The sequence below is a fragment of the Arachis ipaensis genome, chromosome B08 (assembly GCF_000816755.2).
Source record: "Arachis ipaensis cultivar K30076 chromosome B08, Araip1.1, whole genome shotgun sequence".
In the NCBI taxonomy this organism is placed as follows: domain Eukaryota; kingdom Viridiplantae; phylum Streptophyta; class Magnoliopsida; order Fabales; family Fabaceae; genus Arachis; species Arachis ipaensis.
This window is the reverse complement of record NC_029792.2, coordinates 19,445,795-19,457,848: the sequence shown is the minus strand read 5'-3', so window position 1 is coordinate 19,457,848 and position 12,054 is coordinate 19,445,795. Positions and strand designations below refer to the sequence as shown.

At 35.2% G+C, this 12,054-nt stretch overlaps 1 long non-coding RNA gene across 1 annotated transcript in view; it reads left to right on the top strand.

The window, feature by feature from the left end:
* Nucleotides 1-11,779, top strand: part of LOC110265416 — a 23,271-nt gene extending 11,492 nt beyond the window's left edge. Inside the window, exons 2-3 of the long non-coding RNA XR_002351567.1 lie at nt 8,560-8,566; nt 11,770-11,779. This is a non-coding gene — a long non-coding RNA (uncharacterized LOC110265416). The remainder of the gene's footprint in view (nt 1-8,559; nt 8,567-11,769) is intronic.

The window sequence follows — 12,054 nt, the reverse complement described above, 5'->3', positions numbered from 1 at the left end:
CTTACAAATTATATTTGAACTCAAAGTCCTTTGATCATGTCAGACGTGCTTTATTGTTTATTTTAGATTCAAAAGTCAGTTACTTTGTTTTCTTTGATATATCCTTCATTCCTTTTCTTTCCAACTGTTTTCAAACTTTACTTTTATATTTCAAGTTCTTTCCTTTATCAATCCAAAAATAGAATTTTTGGTGCACAACTCAAAACTGGTACTCATAAAGAGGAGTAGGTTTCACTCCCAGAATCTAGATATCGAACCAACCCAGATATTTCATTTTGGTCAAGAAACTTAATTTCTTTTGGCACTTTCGACCTGCAAAAAATCTGTATAACAAAATGGCATGCCTGGTGGGACGATTTTGAAATTCAAGTGTACAAAAGATCGTTGTAATGATTTAGTTTATGTGACTTAGAAGTGAAAAAATTATACATATAGCAGATAAAATTTCTAATGCTAATGTTAGATAATCTATGAATAATTATATTCTTATGGTAGTTGCTCAAACTTTTGCAGAATTGACGTCACATACAAAAAGTAGCACTCAAAATCCAAGAGTTAGGCTTGAAAAAAATTATGGTGGTTAATAATAATTCACCCATGAAAAATAATAGACGAAATTCATACCCACGAACTTCTCCAACACAAACACAACCACATGTAATTATTGGTTGGCCTTCTTTTGGTCTTCCTCCTGGTTACACTGCACCTATAGGTGATTATGCACCTCTAGTTAGGTTTAGATATGCACAGGAAGCAGTTAATAATAATCACCAGTACACCATCCTGAATTCTCCCGCAATTATCAAGTAAGGTCGATGGGGCACGAAATTGTGATCTCAACGACGCCAAAAACTTGGTACGCACGATCATAATCTCAATTCTTTTTCACAACTTCGCACAACTAACCAGCAAGTGCACTGGGTCGTCCAAGTAATAAACCTTACGTGAGTAAGGGTCGATCCCACGGAGATTGTCGGTTTGAAGCAAGCTATGGTCATCTTGTAAATCTCAGTTAGGCAGATTCAAATGGTTATGGATAATTGATAACTAAAAGATGAATAAAATAAGATAGAGATACTTATGTAATTCATTGGTGAGAATTTCAGATAAGCGTATGAAGATGCTTTGTTCCTCCTGAACTTCTGCTTTCCTATTGTCTTCATCCAATCATTCATACTCCTTTCCATGGCAAGCTTTATGTTGGGGATCACCGTTGTCAATGGCTACCATCCGTCCTCTCAGTGAAAATGGTCCAAATGCGCTGTCACTGCACGACTAATCATCTGTCGATTCTCGATCATGTTGGAATAGGATCCATTGATCCTTTTGCGTCTGTCACTACGCCCAACACTCGCGAGTTTGAAGCTCGTCACAGTCATCCCTTCCCAGATCCTACTTGGAATACCACAGACAAGGTTTAGACTTTTCGGATCTTAGGAATGGCCGCCAATAATTCTAGCCTATACCACGAAGGTTTTAATCTTAGATTAGAAACCCAAGAGATACACATTCAAGCTTGTTTGCATGTAGAAAGGGAGTGGTTGTCAGGCACGCATTCATTGGTGAGAATGGTGATGAGTGTCACATAATCATCACATTCATCATGTTCTTGTGTGTGAATGAATATCTTAGAGAAGAAATAGGCTTGAGTTAAATAGAAAAACAATAGTACTTTGCATTAATTCATGAGAAACAATAGAGCTCTACACCTTAATCTATGGGGTGTAGAAACTCCACCGTGAAAAATACATAAGAACAAAAGGTCTAGGCATGGCCGTGAGGCCAGCCCTCAAAACGTGATCAAGAGAACAAAAGATGAACTAAAGATGAAAATACAATAGCAAAAGGTCCTATTTATAGAGAACTAGTAGCCTAAGGTTTACAGAAATGAGTAAATGATGTAAAAATCCACTTCCGGGGCCTACTTGGTGTGTGCTTGGGCTGAGCATTGAAGCTTCCATGTGCATAGGCTTCTCTTGGAATTAAACGCCAGCTTTTGTGCTAGTTTAGGCGTTTAACTCCAGCTTTTATGCCAGTTCTGGCGTTTTGACGCCAGAATTTTTATGCTGACTTGGAATGCCAGTTTGGGCCATCAAATCTCGAGAAAAGTATAAACTATTATACATTGATGGAAAGCCTAGGATGTCTACGTTCCAACGCAATTGAGAGCGCGCCAATTGGGCTTCTGTAGCTCCAGAAAATCAACTTCGAGTGCAGGGAGTTCAGAATCCAACAGCATCTGTAGTTCTTTTTCAGCCTCTGAATCAGATTTTTGCTCAGGTCCCTCAATTTTAGCCAGAAAATACCTGAAATCATAGAAAAACACATAAACTCATAGTAAATTCCTGAAATATGATTTTTATTTAAAAACTAATAAAAATATAATAAAAATTAACTAAAACATACTAAAAACTACCTAAAAACAATGCCAAAAAGTGTATAAATTATCCGCTCATCAGTCGACATTGAATAGTCTTGGTTCGATAGCAGTAGTTCGATAATATGTCGATGAGAGTCATCATGATTTGGTCAATTTGTTGAATGAACAGATGACTACTATTTTGAACCCATGATGGCTGATCAGGAAACCAAAATTCGAGTGTTTGGCTAGACAAGTGGAACGAATTGCTCGAATAGTTGATTATGATGAAGGGTGATCGTCGAAACGAAGAAATAGATCCAAAAGATTTGGGGAATAATCCTAGGAACAGAGATGATAATATGAATCTTGGGGAGATATGAATCATGTAGTTCGACGTGGTCAAAATGCAGATGAAGTGTTAGCTGGGATGCGTGTTAATCAACGTGGTGAACGTTATTAGGTGATAAGAATAGTTGAAGATATTCTTAATAGGGTTGGAATCAATGTGGAATTTATGAATCAACCATGTTTTATTTTCGCTTTCCCCGCTATAGTGCAGATGGTAGAAATGCCTAGGGTGTTAAAAATCCTAAGATAATAGCAAAGTTTGCAGGAGAAATGGGCGAATCTACTACTGAGTATGTTGCTTGATATATGATCGAATTAGGCAATTTAGAAAATGATGAGAATTTGAAAATGAAATTCTTTCCTTCTCTGTTGACAAAAAATGCTTTTATTTGGTTTCTAAATTTAAGACCTAATTCGATTGTAACTTGGGCACAATTAGAAAGTGCTTTTCATTCTCAATTTTTAGAGGTGAGTTGAATGTGACAATCACAGACTTAGTGGCTTTAAAACGTAATGATGGAGAGTCAATCAATGATTTTAAGATTCGATTTAAGAATTTTCTAAGTCAATGTTATGTTTCACTTCCTAAAGTTGAAGTAGTGAAGATAGCTACCACGGGATTAAGATTTTATATGCGTTAAAAATTGCTCAATGTACATGTACCTTATTTAGCTTATTTGGTTGAAAGGATTCATCAAGTAGAAATTCTTCAGAAAGAAAAAGAGAAGTTTAGAAATGAGAAAAAGTATAATAATAAATTTTTTGCTCGAAAAGAAAATGTGTCGTATATTGAAATGGGTCTTTTGAGCGAAGAGTCTGATGTTGAATTTTCTAAAGTTGATTTGAGTGAATTAAAGAAAGATCTACCTTATGTTTGTTCTTTGCTTAAGAAAATTGCAAATGTTGAAGAATCTAATGATTTGAAATATAAGAGTGGAAAAAAGTATAGTTTTGATATTTCAAAATCAGAACAAATATTTGACGTGTTGCTTAAAGATAAACAATTGATTTTGCCAGAAGGCAAGACATTACTTTCAATAAAAGATTTAAAAGAAAAGCCTTATTGTAAATTTTATCAAGCAACTAGCCATTCAACTAATAATTGTGTCCGTTTCAGGGACCTGATTCAAGAAGCAATTATAGAAGGAAGATTAAAGTTTAATGATGGTAAAAAAGATATGAAAGTTGATACTAATACCTTCGATGCTGGAGCAAACTTTGCTGAGCCTCACTTCATGGGATCAATATGGCTGGCTTTACCTCCTATAAGTTCGATTATGCTTTAGGAGACTTTGAAACCAATGTGCGTGCAGTATATCCTATTGTGGGTGAAGGATTGCTAGAATTTTTTATGCAGCAAAAATTAAAAGATCGAGGTGTTTTTCTATGTCCTTGATGTAATGCTGTTTTCGATGCTGAAGCTGTAGGAATTTTTGAAAAGGAAAGAATGAAGAAAGAATTGGCTCCTAAGAAAGAACAAGTTCGTCAAAGGCATCCTTCTCGAAGACAGGAAGGTCAAAGTTCTCGAAATCCTCAAGCAAACTTTCCTCCTTCGCTAAGTCACTCACAACCCTTGGGAGTTCAATGGATTGAAAATTGCCAAGAGTTTCACAGTCGAGATGTTCAATATAGATGTCAACCTCAAAGAGGTCATCGAGGCTTTAATCAAGGCCGTTACCTATATCCTCAAGGAAGGGCAAGAGGAAATCGATGTGGAAGATATGTGTGTCAAACAGTACCAAAAAGATTATCGATTTCAATCGACAAGGGGACAATTCCTTCTGTTCATACTCGAATAGTTTTTCCATCTAATGAAAAAACTTATCCTAAAGGAATTCCTTCCCCAGCTAAGGTGGAGAAGGGCAAAGTTGTTGCAGTGGTCCCAATTGAAGTTAAAGATAAGGACAATGATCTTGATGAAGATTACTTCGATGAGGAAGATGAAGATATGGTAAGTACTATCTCTATCATACCAACAGAGTATTTGGGAGAATATGAGGGAGATTTGAGCGAAGATTATGAAGTGGAGGATGAAGAAGCTTTTGCCTTTGTATGTGAGGAGGAAGAGTTGGGATGATTTAAAAAGCCAATTCAAAAGCAAAAGTCACATCTTCGATCTCTACAGATTACTGCTTGTATGAGTGGTATATGCATCAACAAGGTATTGGTCGATGGAAGAGCAGCAATCAATTTGTTGACAGAAAGAATGTTGATGAAAGTTGGAAAGCACTTCGATGATTTGATTCCTACTAATATTTCAGTTACTGACTATGGTGGAGTATTGACACCTGCAAAAGACTTAGTAACTCTTCAAGTTCAAGTAGGATTATCATCTCGAACTACTATTTTTTGTTGTAGTTCCATCAAAGGCTAGTTATAATGCATTGCTGGGTCGGGATTGGATTTATGGTGTTGGGGCTATATCTTTGACTGTGCACCAAAGCATCCTTCTTTGGACTGATGAAGGAAAAACTGAAGTGATAAAAGCAGATTCAAGTTTTTATGTAGAGCAGATGCATATTGACTTTAAGGTTTATAATTACAAACTGAAACTACTTAATGTTGATAGGATGCTCAATTATTACAATTGCGAAGGCTATTTTTTAACTTCAGAAAGACTTAATGTGAAGCTGCGACACCCAAAGCTTGATTACACACCTACTGGTTAGGAGTGAAGGTCGACCACTCAGTTCGATTGCATCTTGTCATGGCTGACGAACAAGATGTATCGAACTATCTATGTTCTTTAAAAAGTTATTTAGATAATATAAGTGTCTCTCGTGTTAGGAATGATTCTTATGATGAAGTTGAATCAGAAAGTAATTTAAATTCAATATTTTCAATTCCTAGTACAGTTTTGATTCCTAAAATTGAACCTAGTTACGTTTTAGATGCTACATGTATTTCCATTTCTAGGGTTAGTATTATGGACCAACTTGGCATCGATATATCTGAAAATCTTGGTATTGTAAATAATTCGATTGCTGAGTCAGTCAATAATAAAGTTTGCTTTTCTTCATATGACTCAGTTGATCTTACTTTCGATTGTGTCTATGATCTAGAACCTTTGGATTTTGAAAAAATTACAGTTAACGATGCTCATATCAAAAAAGGGTTTGAATCTCAAGATCTACTTGAAGAAATTAATTTAGGATCTGATGGTGATTTCAGACCTACTTATATTTGCAAAAACCTTAATGAGCAGTTTCGTACGAAGTTGGTTGATTTGTTGGCTGAATTCAAAGATTATTTTGCCTGGGATTATGATGAAATGCCTGGTCTCGATCATTCTTTAGTTGAACAGAGATTGGCATTAAAATCATTTTCTCGACCGGTGAAACAGGCACCTCGATGTTTTGCTCCTAAAATTAATCTTTAAATCAAAGAAGAGATTCCTGTTACATCAATTGGGTATCGAATATTGTGCTCGTAATGAAAAATAATGAAGACTCCATGTGTGTATTAATTTTCATGATTTAAACAATGCTACCCCTAAAGATAAATATTTTATATTTGTAGCAGATATGTTAATCGATTTAGCAGCTGGTAATGAAATTTTGAGTTTCATGGATGGCTATTCTGGTTATAATTAGATTTTTATAGGATGATGTATCGAAGACAACCTTTCGATGCCCTGGTGCCTTAGGGACTTATGAATGGATAATGATGCCGTTTGGTCTAAAGAATGCTGGGAAAACATACCAACACGCCATGAATACTATTTTCCATAAATATATTGAAAAATTTATGAAATTATATATCAATGATGTAATGGTAAAATCAAATTTGATGGATCAACATCTCGATTATTTAAGCCAAGTATTTCAAAAAATGCGACAAAAAGGTTTGAGAATGAATCCTTTGAAGTGTGCATTTAGATTTTTGGCAGGAAATATTTTAGGGTTTGTGGTACAAAAGAAAGAAATTACTATCAATCAGAATAAAGCCAAGGCAATTTTAGATTTACCACCTCCTTCATCAAAGAAGGAAGTTCAGTCATTTTTAGGAAAAGTTAACTTTTTGCAGCGATTCATTTCTAATTTGTCAGGTCGAACCCGCATTTTCTTGTCTTTAGTTAAACTTAAAGATGAATCCCAATATTTGTGGATCAATGAGCATCAACAGACATTTAATTCGATTAAATATAACCTATCGAAAGCACCTGTAATGGCAATAGTCTACCCTCTTAAACCTTTAAAACTGTATGTTGCAGTCTCAACAAGTACTATTGGATGTTTGCTGGCTTAAGACAATGAGAAAGGACGTGAAAGAGCAATTTATTACCTAAGTCGAGTGTTGACTGATATTGAGACAAGATATTCTCCTATTGAGAAATTGTATTTTTCTCTTTACTATGCTTGCACAAAACTAAAGTGCTATATGGTTGTGAAAACTATAAAAGTCATTGCACAAATCGATTTGGTAAAATACATGTTATCTTACCCAATATTGCGAGGTCGATTAGGAAAATGGATGCTTGCTTTGACGGAATTTGATTTACAATATGTCCCAGCCAAAGCCATGAGAGGTCAGGTCATTGCAGTTTTTTGGTCGATCGACCGAATAATCTTAATGACCAGGGAGCGAATATTGTTGACATTGATTCTGAACCTTAGAAGATATATTTTGATGGGTCAATACATAAAGATGGAGCTGGTGTTGGCATTCTGATTATATCTCCAGAAGGGATCCCATTGAAATTTTTGTTTAAATTAAAATATCCTTATTCGAATAATGTAGTTGAGTATGAAGCTTTGATATTGGGTCTGGAAAATTTGATTAGCAAGGGGGTATTAGATGTCCATATTTTAGGGAATTCTCAGTTAGTCTGAAAGCAATGGTCGAAAGAATTCAAATGTAATAATGAAAAATTGTAAAAATATCTATCGATAGTATAAAAATTATTGGTATCTTTTCGAAAAGTATCTTTGGTCTACATTACAAGGATTCGAAATGAAGTTGCTAATGAGTTGGCTTAAATTGCGTCGAAGTATAAAGTATTACCTGTGACCATAGGGAAATTGATAGAGGTTCAACAAATGCTTACACCTATCGAAGAAAGAGAAATCTTAGTCATTGATGAGTGCGGCGATGACAATTGGAGAAAACAAATTGCAGAGTATCTGAAAGATCCTAACATGCAAATTGATGGGAAGGTTAAATTAAAAGTAATGAATTTTGTGGTAATAAGTGATCAGTTGTATAATAAAGGCATCGAAGGAAGTCTCATGATGCGTTTGAGTCAGTTTGACAAAACAATTGCTCTTGGTGAAGTCCATAAGGGTATATGTGGTGCCCACCAAGCTGGTGAAAGAATGAAGTGGGTACTTTGATGTGATCGAGTTTATTGGCCGTCTATGGTCAAAGATAGTATTGATTATGCAAAAGCATGTCAAGAGTGTCAGAAACATCGAGTAATACAATAAATCCCTGCTTTTGAGTTGCATTCGGTTACAAAGCCTTTGCCATTTAGACGATGGGCTTTGGATTTGATTGGAATGATTCACCCTCCATCATCTAAAAATCACAAATTTATTTTAGTAGCGATTGATTATTTTACAAAATAGGTTGAAGCTATTCCTTTAATAGAAGTTGGTCAAAATGACATTATCAATTTCTTAGAAGAACATATAATTCATCAATTTGGAATTTTTCAAACTTTAAGCACTGATCAGGGTACCATGTTTACTAGCCACCATATAAAAAATTTTGCAACATAAAAAAATATAACTATGGCAACTTCGACCCCATATTATTTGCATGTAAATGGCCAAGTTGAGGTTGCAAATAAAATTTTAATTAATTTGATTAAAAGACAGATTGGTAGAAAACCTCGTACTTGGCATGAGACTTTGAGTCAAATGTTATGAGCTTATTGAAATTCACCAAGAGGCTCAAAAAACACATTCCCTTATAAATTAGTTTATGGCTATGATGCAGTTCTATCTCTAGAAATCAATCTTAATACCATATGGGTGACGTGACAAGAGCAATTAGCAGTTGAGTATTACTGGAATGCAATATTCGATGAGTTTAATAACTTGGATATTGAACGAATATTAGCACTTCGTCATATTATTCGTCAAAAAGAGAAGGTTGCTCGTATATATAATCGACGAGTAAGAGAAAAAGTGTTTGACATTGGTAAATTAGTTTTAAAAGTAATTTTGCCGATTGATAAATGATGTGGATTTTCACTACAATACTACCAACAAGTGCACCGGGTCGTACCAAGTAATAAACTCATGGTGAGTGAGTGTCGATCCCACGAGAATTAACGGATTAAGTAAGCAATAGTCAATCGATTATTATAGTCAGACAATCAAAATTAGGGTTCTTAAAAGCTTTAACACGAGCAGTAAAGTAACAAAAGCAAACATTGAGTATTGAAAGAGAATATAATTAAAAGAGTTAAGGTTTTAGAGATGTTGAAACTTCTGGATTAATACTTTTCACTTTCCACCTTGATCATGCAAAGATACAATCATGGCAAATAATCAATAATCAAACTCCAATCCCTTGGCAATTCGATTTCTCTTTAACTTAATTAATCGCTAATCTCTTAGTCAATTATTTAAGAAAAGAGTTAAGCACGTTCAATGATTCATAAGCAACACAATTCATAAGAATCTCCCCTAGTTAATTTTATGTCACTTATCAAGTCTAGTTTCAAAACTTAAGATTAGTAAGAATTGGTTTTCAAGCTTAATTCAATTAATCAACTCTTCCAAGAAGTTAAAAGAATTCAAGTCAGAGAAGACTTGTTTCCCATCACATTCAAATCTTTTAGGATGAAAAACAAAAACCTTTTCTTGAAAAGATATCAATGCATAAATCAAAGGTAGAAAAAGTTAGTATATTAATCCATAGAATCAACATAGCTCCTAACTTAACCAAGGAGAATTAGTTGTTCACGTTCTCCAGAGAAATCCTAAATTATCAAAGGTAAAAGTGCCAAAGAAGAGAAGAAGTTTTTTTTTTCAATTATCTGACTTCTCTCCTTAAATACTAACCCTAATGATATTCAAATTCGAAACTCAAAACAGAATTAAAATTCAAATAAAATAAAATCTAACTAATTGATATTTTTCTCGAGCCAAGCTTCTAATCTTTTTCTCTTGCAAATCCTCAATTAATGTTGTAATTGGTGGGCCTAAGTTGAGCCTTAAATTAATCACTTGAGTGATGAAGAATTGGAGATCTTTGGTGAATACATCAAGCCCCTGGAAAGTGACCCATTTCTCACGTGGTACATGAGTGCTTCACGTTGCACGTAGAAGCCCATTCTTCATTCAATTTGCTTACTGGATTGCTCACGTGGTACGTGAGGTATTCACGTTGTACGTGAAGTATTGATATGGCCCATATTACTATCTGGCTTTGTTTCATGTCGCATGTAGAGTATCTCACGTGGTACGTGGTCCTGATTTACTTCAATTATGGACTCTGTTTGTTCCAGGCATTGTACGTGGAAAAACTCACGTCCCACGTAAAAGGGTAATTGTACGTACAGATGCCTCATGCGTACGCTTGATAGCTCAAAATCTTCTTGTTGTGCGTACGCATGGGTTATGCGTATGCACGATAGCCAACGTCCCACGTGAAATCCTTCATGTCCCACGTCTATTTTTCTATGTACCACGCAAACTTGGCGGTCATGCGCAGGGATAGGTCATGCGTACGCATGGCTACCGTTTTGATGTTGCACGCCAATGCTCTCACGTTGCACATTGAGAGCTCTCTGTTTAGTTTAGAGAGCTTTCTGTTTCCTTCTCTCTTCATGCTCAAAGTGATCCTTTGCTCCATTTTCTCTTTAATTTTTGCCAATTCTCTTCCAAATTCTATGAAATCAAATGGATGTACATTCCAAATTCTATGAAATCAAATGGATGTACACTAACTCAAAGTATTGCTTAATTAACCATAAAATCATTGTTTATCTTGCAATAATTCTTAGTTTATCGAATGGAATTCTAAGAGAAAAATACTAAAGATGTGAACGCATCAATAAAAAATCAAGAATGTATGGAAAATGGTCCCCTAGTTGGGAAGGACCTTTTCAAGTAATCAAATTGTATTTAGGAAATGCATATCGAATCAAGCATATTGATAGTGGAATTGAAATCAAATCAATAAATGGAAAGTATTTAAAATAGTATCAATGTTTGGGAAGTGATAATTAAGCTTGAAACTAAAGGTAAATTCAAAATGTTTTTACAAGAGAAACTTGGCATTCTAATCCTTCAATCTTCATAAAGTTGCAAGAGTTGATCCAATTGTTCTTTTATCTTGGTGCGATCTTGTGCGAGTGATTGAAGTTCTTGAAGATGCTCGCTTTTTGCAGTCTAATGTTGGAGAGTTCGACCATCCAAATAATCTTTTTTCCTTTGATAAAGAAAGGATCTCTTTGTCAAGCAGATGTTTTATACTTTGAAGTTTGTCAAGAGGCTTTTGGAGAAGAGTTTTGTTTTGTATGATTTTAGCAAGTTTTCTTTCGAGCTCATTTTCCCTAGTGATTAGCTAGTTCATTTCGACAGAAGCATCGGTCAAATGAACCTCATAATCTATTACTTTCTTTTTTTGTCCGCCAAAGAAACTTCAATTTTGACACTTTGATCCTTGAATTCTTTCATCCCTTTTCGATGAAGTTCGAGCTCATTCTGATAGGAGAAGAGCTTTTTGGTGATTAATAAAGGACACAAGTGGTTTGACATGGTCAGAGGGATCTTGAAGGAAAATGTTAGAGCTTAAAATTTGGTTGAGTGCAGCATCAAGACCATCTTGTGAAAGCCATGCTTCAATAGGGTTGACAAGCTGAAGTTTCAGATTTTGAAAAAGATCAAAAACATCAGGATCAATGGAATTTTCTGTTACATTTTGATCATTGATGAGCGGATAATTTATACGCTTTTTGGCATTATTTTTAGTATGTTTTTAGTAGGATCTAGTTGCTTTTAGGGATGTTTTCATTAGTTTTTATGTTAAATTCACATTTCTGGACTTTACTATGAGTTTGTGTATTTTTCTGTGATTTCAGGTATTTTCTGGCTGAAATTGAGGGACTTGAGCAAAAATCAGATTCAGAGGTTGAAGAAGGACTGCTGATGCTGTTGGATTCTGACCTCCCTGCACTCAAAGTAGCTTTTCTGGAGCTACAGAACTCAAAATGGTGCGCTTCTAATTGCGTTGGAAAGTAGACATCCAGGGCTTTCCAGCAATATATAATAGTCCATACTTTGGCCGAGTTTAGATGACGCAAAAGGGCGTTGAACTCCAGTTCTACGCTGCAGTCTGGAGTTAAACGCCAGAAACACGTCACGAACCAGAGTTGAACGCCAGAAACA